The sequence below is a fragment of the Neomonachus schauinslandi genome, chromosome 11, assembly GCF_002201575.2.
Source record: "Neomonachus schauinslandi chromosome 11, ASM220157v2, whole genome shotgun sequence".
Classification (NCBI taxonomy): domain Eukaryota; kingdom Metazoa; phylum Chordata; class Mammalia; order Carnivora; family Phocidae; genus Neomonachus; species Neomonachus schauinslandi.
Window position 1 is genome coordinate 75,675,398 of NC_058413.1, and position 12,433 is coordinate 75,687,830.

Consider the following 12,433-nt stretch of genomic DNA (forward strand, 5'->3'; position numbering starts at 1 on the left):
AGTCTGCTTGAGATTCTCTCCCTCTCCTTCTGCCCCTCCCCCCACTTGCATGCTATTTCTCTTTCTCTAAAATAAATAAAATCTTTTAAATAAAAAAAAGAGATCTCTTGTACAACATCAAGCAAACAACATTCATTTTATAAGGGTCACAGAAGAAGATAGAAAGAAAGGTATAGAAAAATTATTTGAAGAAATAATAACTGAAAACTTTCCTAAGTAGGGAAATAGACATTCAAGTCTAAGAAACACAGAGAATTCTAAATAAGATGAACTAAGAAGATCTGTACCATAGCACACAATAATAAAAAGGACAAAGATTAAAGATAAAAAGAGAATCCTGAAAGAAGCAAGAGAGAAACAAAAAGTTACCTACAAGGGAGAACCTACAGGATTATCAGCAGAGTTTTCAACAGAAACTTTGAAGCGAGAAGAAAGTGGCATTATATATTCAAAATAATGAAAGGAAAAAACCTACAACAAAGAATACTCAACCTGGGAAGATTGTCATTCAGATTTGAAGGGGAGATAAAGATATTTCCAAACAAAAGATAAATGAGTTTATCACCACTAAATTAGCCTTACAAAAATGTTGAAGGGACTTATTTAAGTAGAAAATAAATGGTCATAATTAGACATAAGAAAATATGAATAAAAGATGTAAGATATGACAACATATACACACAATGTGGAGAAGGGAGTAAAAAGGGAAGGAAAGGGGAAATAGAAAAAGAAAAAAAAATCTTCTCTCTCTCTCTCTCTTTTTCTTTTTTCTAGAATGTGTTTGAACTTAAATTGTTCAACCACAATTGATGGTGTTGAGCCATCAAATTAATACAGACTTCTATTAGGATGTTATATATGAACCTCATGGTAACAACAAACCCTAAACCTATGATAGATACACAGAAAATAAAGAGAAAGAAAGCCAAAAGAACACTATAGATACTCATCAGCCATGAAAAAAGAACAAGAGAGGAAGAAAGGAACAAAGAAGAACTACAAAAACAACCAAAAAAAAATTTTTTTTAAATAATAATAAGTACATACCTATCAGCAATTACAATAAATGCAAATAGTCTAAATGCTCCAATCAAAAGACATAGAGTGGCAGAATGGATTGGAAAAAAACCCCATCTATATACTACCTACAAGAGACTTGCCTCAGACCAAAAGATGCATATAGACTGAAAGTGAAGGGATGGAAAAACATTTACCATGGAAATGGAAGAAGAAAAAAAAGGAGGCTGGGCCAGTAATATTTAGACAAAAATCAAAATAGACTTTAAAGCAAAGACTGTAACAAGAGATAAAGAAGGGCATTATATAATGACAAAGAGATAAATTCCCCAAGAAATTATAGCAATTGTGAATATCTACACACCCAACACTGGAACACCTAAATACATAAAGCAAATATTAATTGTGTAAGAAAAAAAATTGATGGTAATACAATCATAGTAGGGGGCTTGTTAAAGTGTTAACTAGTTAAGTGTTAACTCCATCTACATCAATAGATAGACCATCCACACAATAAGAAAACAATGTCTTTGAATGATACATTGGACCAGATAGACATAACAGACAAATACAGAACATTCCATCCAAAAACAACACAATACACATTCTTTTCAAGTGCGCATAAAACATTTTCCAGAATACATCACAATTAATTAGGCCATAAAATAAGCCTTGATAAATGTAAGAAGACTGTGGCTGTTGGACAGCAGAGTTCACTGTATCTGCTGTCTCATGTTTCAGTGCCAGTGGCAACCAAACATCCTCAAAAAGGAAAATTCTTATTTACTATAATATTGTACACCCATTATTTTGCTAAAAATTCCTGCCTTAAAAAATTACTCAATTTTATTATTTATTAAAATAGACCTAATTGTTTATTCTATAAAAAGTTATAAGCACAGATAGGCCAAAAGGAAAAGGAATGAAAAACCACTGAATCTTTAGTTGTACAAACTTAGAGATATTGTAGGAATAATTTATTGAGCAGTCTAAACTGAGTGAAGGAGAAAAAATTGTTTTTCTCCAGCCCTTGCCTTTAACTATGCTATATGGAAGATCCCTTTTCAGTCTTTAGTGATAATTTTGGGCAGGTCTCACTGCTTTCTACTGAAATCCAGTCCAGTGTAATCAATTTGTAGACCTCCATCTCTTAACTAGTTTAATGTTTTTCTTGTCCTGTAAGCTTGTGCTTGGATTTTGATACAATGGACATACACTAAGACAGAGGGTAGATCTAATCTTTCACTATTTGTAACTACCTCACTTTTCTGCATTTTTTGAATCCCATTTTTCCTCTAGAATGGTATGGACTAGGAGGAGGCATGGGAGAATATATGAAATCTACTCTTTCCATCACATTTCACTTTTACTTTTGCTATTTTCTATGTGATTAGGCATCTAGATGTTGGCTCCCCCATGAGGTTTAACAAGTCAGTATTTGAGGAGCTTTCCTACTTCCCAGTTCCCTGATTTGAGAGGTACATGCTATTGACTTTCCCCAAACCTCCTCTGTTGCTATATAGTTTACTCTTTCTAACTTCTGGGCTCCTTTGGCCCCATAAACCCTCTTGGGTCCCATAATGGCAAGAGCCAGGGTACCTTTCCATTTGCTCTAGGGAACTAAAACACCCTTGCTAAATCAGAGTGATGAATGACTCGTTGTTGTCTCTTTCCTTATCTGCCATCTCCAGACTTCTTTTTTTTACACAAATATGCTTGGAAACATCAGTGCTGTCCAGGCAAAGACCACCAGGGTCACAGCTGTAATTGAACATGTTTGGTCTATTGTTCATGGCAGCAAGAAAGAATGTACACCAAGGAGAACTGTAGGAGTCTAGGTAAGAATGAGTTATAAAGGGTTTATTGTAATTGGGGCTGTGGTAGGTGATTTTGTGGAAGATTTAAGAAAGTAGGGCTTTGCTCTTCATTATAAGTTGTCGGCAAACAGAGGTAATTCTAAGATTGGGTATCTTGATAAGTCTTATTGAGAAGGAGGGGAGATCCCTCATATGTCCCTCATATTACCTAAGGTAGGGGGGATATCTGGTCATTTTTGTGGCTTGGACAATGTTCATGTTTTCTTTGTATTCAGACATGACTATGAAGTAGTCTTACTGTTCCCTTGATCCATCACCAATACAGAGTAGCCTTGTGTGATACTGACATTCTGTGATATTATTTAAGTTCAACAGATAACACTAAGGCCTAGTTGAAAGTGTCAGGCCAGCTTCTAGCAGTACCACATCCTAATTGATCTGCCAGGTGAGGTGACTGCTTGCTGCTTTTCTCTTTTTTAGAGTACAGATCAGCAAATTCAAAGTCAAAAGCAGACTTCAACCTGGCAATAACCTGCCAGTCACTCTTCTTGGCAGGATTCTCTGTTCTCTATGAATAATCTCTTGGGGCCCTCCTCACTTAGCTTATTAGGAGGTTGTGGCGATTCTCAAATTTCTTTTTATTTATATAGACAAGTAGGAGCAGTAAGGTGATGGTAGAGGCCACATTCTTCAGCCTCATCGCAAGTACTATAGAGCTTCAGACACTGACCTTTATCTGGCTGCTTTCTTTGAAAAAACAGTTAAATAACATTGGTATCTCAGTCTTGAGATAATCCTTCCAAATGACATAATTCTAATAGGAAAAGATCCATTCAGCTTTCTTTTAAACATACACATGCATTCATACATATATATTTTAACAAAACAGTTCATTCCAAAAATAATATATTATAACCTGTTTTAATCAGCAATATAGTGTGGACATCTTTCTATCTACAGAGAAAAAGGGAAACATTATCCTCACATATTTGAGGAATAAATTTCTCAGTTTAAGTCCTTATGAAAGGATAAAGGCCTTTGAATCCACACTATTCAACCACTAGCACTATTTTATCTCACAATAAAATGTTTGGAAAATATGTAAAACTCTTGATATAAATTGATCCTGCCCAAGTTGTACTTTTTCTATATTTTCAATCAGTTGTATCACCAAAAGGAATATTCCTGGCTTACAATGTTATAGCTTCCTGAAGAAATGGTTTTTTAGAATTAAAGTCCAGTATTAAGGAATTGGCTTTTATAGATAGTCAAAACGAAAAACTGTTGTTGAGTGGAATTCAACAGAAAGAATGATACGAAACAGATTTCTGACTTCCAGATTTAAAACCCAATGGTCTATTTGACAGCTCTATTTGAATTTCTAATACACATCTCAAATACACTATGTTCAAAACTGAACTTTTATTATTATCCTATCTTCTCTATGTCAATAAATGGCAATTTCTATCTTTCAACTACTCAGGCCAAAGCCCAGGGATTTTTTGTGACTCCTTATCTTTTTCTCATACTTCACATAAAATCAGCAAATTCTGTTGATCCTTCTTTAAAACTATATTCAGAATCAGACCACTGTTACCATCCTGCTGTAGTCCACTCTCTTGACCACATTAATTGCCGGAATTATCTAACTGGTTGGTCTCACTATTTTGCTACTGTTCTCCACTCAGCAGCCAGAGTGATCATGTTAAAATATAGGTCAGATATTACTAATCTCCTCTCCAAAACCCTTAGCTTTTATTCTTACAGTAAAAGACCAAATGTTTACAACGTCCTTCAGTGCCCTCCCCTTTACTCTCTAAAGGCAACTCTCCTATTCTTCCTCTCTACCCACTCAACACCAGCTTCTTCACTGCTCATTGCACAAGCCAGGAATGATCCTACCCCAGATCTTTGTGTTTGTTGCTTCCTGTTCTTAGAAAGTTTCCATCCACAGAGCTGCATGACTTGTTGTCTAAATTTCTTCAGGTATTTACTCAAATGTCACCTTTTCAATGAAGCTTTCCCTGGTCATCCTACTTAATATTGTACTTTTTTCTCTCCACAGTCCGTACTTCTTTTGTGTTGTTAATTTCTTTTGTTTTCTCACCATCTGACATATTTTATTTACTTACACTTAACTTTTGGTCCAGCTAAAAGAATGTAAGTTCTATGAGGGCAGGGGTTTTGTTTATTTTGTCACTCACTGATTCCTAAGCCTAGCAAAATGCCTGGCACACTTCATATTGTCAATGATTAGTTGAATGAGTTTATGAATACATGAAAGATTCTCTTTTAGCAATCTGCAATTTTCTTTATCTCTGATGTTCTTCCCATTTGTTTTAGTAGAGATTGTGTTTCTTTTCCTACTTCTAAAATAATCAGGATAATTCATTTTTGGCATTAAGTCCATGACATACTAACTTTAATTGTCAGATTTTTAAAAACAAAACCAAATATGAGATGCTATGTTTATAATCTTTGAATTTAATTAGGAAATATATAAAATGATATATGATTTTTTTGTCAGTTTTTACATGTTTAATAATAATTTCTATGAAAAATTTACATAATTTTTCCATTTTATTTTGTTTAGTCTAGATAGGGAATTTAATAGAATAATAATAATTTCCTTGATCAGCAGTTCTTGATTTGTTCTTGGAATGACTGTGTTTTCTGAATAATAACTTAAATTCCTGACTCTTTATAATTTTTTTTATTTCTCTAATTGTTTTTTAAGCCTTGATTATAAATATAGGCTTCTGTACAGACTCTGAAAATATTATCTAAATATTTCCCAGAAACTGAGTAATAAGGATGATTTCACTTGATTACACCAACATGCTTAACTATCTGTGCTTTGAATCTTGTATTTTATATTTTTATGCTGCATTGAAGTTAACTGATTTTCAAGAATTATCTTAAATTATGAATAATTCTTAAAATGTCCTTAAATATTTTTAAATCACATTTTTCTTTTCCCAGCGAATTCTGTGTAATACTCACTTTTACATTATAATACTCTTCTGTAACACAAATTCCTCACAGAAATGCCAAAGTCTAAATAGAAAAGTATGGGTCTATACTGAAATTCCCATTGAATAAATTCTTCCCAGATTCAAAACATGAAATATTGAAGTTGTTGGCTGGTGGGGATCCTCCCATATTCCTCTACTTTTGGTACATACATCCTCAAGGTATGGATGTTGCCTGCTAACATCTCAGACCTATACCATCTTCTGAGGATTACCCTTGGCTTATGAAACCATTTTGCCTGGAGAGACATGGGATATAATGGTCTGCTGCCTTGACTCTGAGGTAAACAACCTTTGTTGCACAATTCACACTCCTGCGATCTACCCAGCATCAGTCTGACATTAGATTTCTCTTATAGTCACATCTTTGGCTTTTCCCATAGCTAACTTGTTTTCCTTACTCCCTCATAAATAACTTGCAAAAAGTATCCCATTTCAGACTCTGCTTCTAGGGGACACAACCTAAGGTAAATGTTGTAATATGTTTAAATGCCTTTTTTATTGCTGTTGTTAACTTCATCTTTCAAATACACTGAAATTCCTTTTATTTTTAGTTTACCATTTCCCCTATGTCTGAAACATTGAACACATTTATGACAAACTGTATACTTTTGCACCAAAGGGTAGTACTTAAAATGAAGTTTATGATCATTCTCTGATATCATATTTCATGCTACTAGATTCACTGAGACATTCTTAATCTAAATTGGAAATATATCTCATAGAGCCAGAAGTATTGTATCTAGATTATTTTCCATCTCAAAGTTTTCTGGTTACCTATAATATATTACATATTCTCTTTAGACCTCTGTTTCCTGAACTACAAAGTAAGGCTATTAATGCCAGTTCTACCTTACTTTTTATATTTGTTGTGAAGATTATATGAGATAATGGATATGAAAACACTTTCAAATATAGGAATAAATTACATAAAGAACATGACTATTTCAGTGCAAAGGAGAGTGTATTTCTCTATGAATATAAATATTTTATTTATTCAAACTGTAATGCCAAATATCACTCTGTCAGTAGTGTCACCTCTATTAATTGTTAAGCTTTAAGGAAATAGTATAGTTCACTGTTTTAGAAACAAGTAGGTCACTAACATTTAATTAGCTGTTATTCTGTGCCAGGCTATTATGTTTTGTATAATTGTAACTCAAATGACAGTGACGATGAGCTCCATTTGCTTAAATTGCTAGAGATGATTCCCTTCAGAGACCCCCAGCTACTTCTGAGAGTATTCCAGCTAATTACCTCAAGGGCTTTTAGGAACTAACCCTGGGATTTGTTGATGCAGAATTCTTCTCACACTGCTTTGCCTTGGCCATGATTGCTGCTGACCCACTGTGAGACTACCTACCTAGACACAATGTCCCCTGCAGCAACCAATCAAGGCTCAGGGAATGGTCCTGGAAGCCCCTGGAGATCCTCTTATTGTGCTACACACTACCCTCTGTGTGTGCAAAGTTGGTAACTTTTAAGGAGATCTCACTGAAGTGAGTTCAGGAAACACAAAAGCAAATTAAAATAATTAAAGTTTTGTACAGTCATAGTTCCATGCTAAAATCTCTTACTAGAGTGGTTCCCTGCTTCTTTCTGGACTTTTTTCTACCTGACCTGCAGGAGGAGTCCCTTCAGAAATTACAAAACATGTCTTCAGTTTTGCATGTCTTTCTTTTCTAGGCAAGTACTGAGACTAGTCTTGTATGCCTAGTGTTCTTTCCACTTTTGATCAAGAAACTGATCATTTTCCTTATAGTATTCATTTCATGGTCTGAGAGATATGGATGATTTTTTTAAAAGATTTTACTTATTTATTTATTAGAGGGTGTGTGCACATGGATTGGGGAGAGGCAGAAGGGGGATGGAGAAGGAGAATCTCTCCAGCAGACTCAGCACTGAGCTCAAAACACCATGTGGGCTTGATTTCACAACCCTGAGATCCTGATCTGAGCTGAAACCACGAATCAGATGCTCAACCAACTGATCCATCAAGGTGCCCCTGGATGATTTTGCTACAATTCTTTTGGCAAAACGGTAATTCACTCTTCCTCTGGGGACCTACCTTCCATTCCAAACTCAAGTCCAGGGGTTTAACTAATGTGTTTATTCTTACCCTCAGCTCCAAGGAGAGGTCCTGATTAGCTTTAAGGGGCAAATTTATCTTAATTCCAGGCCAGGGCCTGGCGATGGTAGAGGATGGAATCTTTCAGGATGACCACCTCAGAAGGTATTCAAAGGGTTCTATTGCTAGGACTCTCAGGCACATTGGAAGTATGGCATGCCCAGAGGAGCTGGAAACAAGGAGAGGACTGTTTTGTAGGAACTAGGACCACAGAAGAGATAAAGCCAATGCCTGATAAGTTACCTGAAGAGAGACAGGTACAAAATTTGGGGCCCAGTAAAGAAAGAAAATGTGAGCCCTTTGTTCAAAAAACTGGAAAAGAATTGTTATTACAGATATATATTATAAAGTGTTTCCTTTTCTTCTGTGGTCTCTCTTGATTTATCATTTGCCATTCTAAGTAAAGATAAAGTACTGTTATTAATGTGAGCTTTGCCACTTATTTTTATACTGTTTGATGCTATTTTTAAATGTACATATGAGTATTTAACATGTATATGGAATCACCAAAATTACACGCTTCATATTTTATGGCTTATAAATGCATACGTATTTTGTTATCAGAACAGAGGAAACAGAAGATATGTTGGGACTTCTGCAAGATAGTGGCATAGTAAGATCCTGAACTCACCTCCTCCATGGAGATACCAAATCTACAGCTACATATGGATCATTTCTCTCTGAAAAAGATCTGAAAACTAGATGAACTTCTCTACAACAAAGGATAAAGAGACTATGTTGATGTGGGTAAGAGAGGTAGAGACATGGTCTCATTAAAAACCCCACTCCTTGAGCCCCAACACACAATAGGGATAGATCTCACCAGTCTGGTGCTTCTCCTGGAGGAGTGAGGGGTGAGTGCCCCTTTTCAGGCACCCCAACCCTGCACCAGAGAGATGAGTTCCCAAAATATCTGGCTTAGAAAACCAATAGAGCCATTATCCAAGGGACCCAGAATGCTATAGGAAACTTAGATTCCTACTTTAAATGGCTCATATGAGAGCTCACTTACCCCAAGATCCAGCCAAAAGAAAGAAAAATAAAAGGAGTTTGAAAAGTGCCTAGACTATATGTGAAGGAAAGCAGAGGACAGTTGACACTCTTTCTAGATATGGAAGGATTGGCAGATACCAGTTTTGCACTTTCCATTTATCCTGTTAGCACAGGAGGGCAAGCTCAGATGCCACACCTTTCTACTACCTTGCTAAGATAGCCAGGAATGAGTGATTGTGACAATATCCTGTTGCCTTGTTGAAATCAGAGACCATGGGTGGTTGTAGCACTGTTTTATTTCCTGCCGGGGGCTGGTAAGTGTGAGTAGTCATGGCATTCTCCCACTCCCAGCTGAAAGTCAGCATATGTGCACAGATAAAGGCACTCTCCTGTTGTATTCATGAAGTCCATGAGCACATAGTCAAGAGATTTTCCCACATCCTTTCTGAATTCCATGAGCATGCCCTTCCCCCTACATTCTCCAACTGCTTTGCTGAAGCCAGTGGGTATGTGCATCCACACAGTGGACCTTCCTTGATTGCCTGGCTCTGGTGGCCAAGGGAGCTGGCATTCCTGAGCTCTACGAGAAGGTAACAGTTGGAAAGACAGTTCTTGACAGGCCATGAACTCCAAGGCACTGCACAGACAGTTGACTAAAACACAACTTCAGTCTTCTTGGAAAAAAGGCCTGTTTATTTAGCCTGAGGTTCAGACTGAGGGACAAACTTCAGGTTCCTCACATAAATAGAGGCTAAGAAGGCATTTCCAGGGAACATAAGCATGGAGACACCATCCTTGTGTACCACCTTGACCTCACAGCAGCTCAATGAGAACTTCTAGAAAGGAGCATATACACTTGCCTAGAGCCCAATTTTTGCAACTGTCACCAAGAAGACACCTCCAGATCTCCTGATCTACATACTTTATGCTCTCTTGGATTACGATTATGGTCAGGCAGGACAGTATATATGTGTATACTTTAAAAAGTGCTGCCTGAGGGCCTGACTTCCGATCAGCTTGAAACTAGGTGGAACACCCTCAATAACAGAGATATATCAAGAATACATTGGGCAGTTTAGATAATCACATTCAAGAGACAACCAAGAATGAGGGCAAGATTGAACAAGTTTTGTCACCTACACAAAGCCTCTGCTTCAAGACGAAGAGGTAGCTGCTTTACCTAATACATAGAAACAGAGTGAATTAAAATGAGGACACAGAGAAATATGTTCCAAATGAAAGACCAAGACCAAACCTCAGAAAAAGATCTTAATAACATGGAGATAAATAATCTATCTGATAATTCAAAGTCATAGTCATAAAGATACTCACCAAACCTGTGAGGAAAATAAATGAACACAGGGAGAACTTCAACAAAGAATTAAACGATATTACAAGAAGAAAACTGAAAGAACTACAAATATGTGGAGGTCAAACAACTTGTTACTGAACATCTACTGGGTCATAAAAGAAATCAAAGAATAAATAAAGAAATACCTAGACACAAAGAAAACAAAAATACAACATACCAAAATCTATGGGGTGAAGCAAAAATGGTTCTAAGAAGTAAGTTCTTAGCAATACATACCTACCTTAAGAAACAAGAGAAATCCAATCATGGAACACTACATCAAAAACTAATGATGTGAGGGCGGAGCAAGATGGCGGAGGAGTAGGAGACCTGGATTTCGTCTGGTCTCAGGAATTCAGCTGGATAGGGATCAAACCATTCTGAACACCTACAAACTCAACAGGAGATCAAAGAAAAGAAGAGCAACAACTCTCTCATCAGAAAAGCGACCACTTTCTGGAAGGTAGGACGTGCGGAGAAGTGAATCCGAGGCGATATTCGGGAGGATAGACGGCGGGGGAGGGGCCTCCGTCCACCGCTTCTGGCAAGTGATAGAGCCGCGGAGCACAAAATCGGAACTTTTAAAAGTCTGCTCCACTGAGGGACGTCACTCTGGTGGCTAAGCAGGGGGTGGAACCCTCTGGGACAGTGTAGTCTCAGGACCCACGGGGTCACAGAAAGACCGGGGGTGCCTGAGTGTGGCAGAGCTCCCAGGTATCGGAGCAGGGAAGCCGGCTGCAGAGGCGGAGCCCAGGCGCGGGCTCTCAGCTCGGGGTTGCCATAAACCGTGATCCGCGGCACAGTCAGGCCACTGCTCCTCCAGCAGGGACCCAACAAGCAGCAGATCCGGGGAGACTCACCTTCCACCCCTGGGAGGAGCCGCGCGGGAGTGCGCCACAGGGATCTGCTGGGTTTGGAGACTCCACCCGGGGTCGGGTGCTAGAGATAGAAACGCGCGGTCACAGGCCGGGTGAGCACGGAGTGCGGCTGGAGACCAGGGATGGGAGTGACTGACGGCTTTTCTCTGGGCGCTCACTGAGAAGCGGGGCCCCGAGTTCTCAGCTCCTCCGGGGCAGAGATTGGGAGGCCGCCATTTTCACTCTCCGCTTCCAAAGCTGTACGGAAAGCTCGCAGGGAACAAAAGCCCCGGAGAGCAAACCTGAGCAGATTACTTAGCTGGGAGGGGGCAAGGGCGGGGCAATTCCGCCTCCGGCAGAGACATTTGGAAACCACGGCAACAGGCCCCTCCCCAGAAGATCAGCGAGAACAGCCAGCCAAGACCAAGTTTACCCATCAATGAGAATGGCAGAACTCCAGCTCTAGGGGACTACTGCACATAGAATTCATGGCTTTTTTACCATGATTCTGTAGTCTTTCAAAGTTAATTTTTTTTTAACTGTCTTTTTTTCTTTTTTTATTCTTTTTGAATTTTTCTTTTCCCCTTTTTCAACCAACATCTTATCAATTCCTTTTTTAAAAAAAAAACATTTTTATTTTTCATTTTTAGAGTCATATTCTATCCCTTCATAGTAGTTACCCGTATTTTTGGCTTATATATATAAGTTGTTCTCTCTTTAAAATTTTGAGATAGTTTCTTCTAACAGATCAAAATATACCCTAAATCTCTAGTATATGGTGTTTTCTATTCCCCTGCCTGATCACATCCTCTCCCTTTTTTTTTCTTTTTTTTAAATCCTCTTCTTTCTTTTTTCAAACAAATTCTTATCAATTCCTTTTATAAAATTTTTTATACTTTCCATCTTTACACTCATATTCCATCCCTTCATCATATCAACCCTTATTTTTGTACATATAAGTTTTTCTTTCTTTAAAATTTTGGGAGGCACTTTCTTCTAAAAGACCAAAATACACCCCAAATCTAGTGTGTGGCACTGATCTATATACCAGCCTGATCATATTTGATCACATTCTGGTTTTTTTGTTGTTGTTTTGTTTTGTTTGTCTTTGTTTTTATCTTTATCTTTTTCTTTCTTTTCTTTTTCTTTTTTCTCTCTTTCCCTTTCTTTTCCCACTGCTTCAGGTCTTTCCTGATTTGTTTAGAGTATATTTTCTGGGGACGTTGTTACTCTGCTAG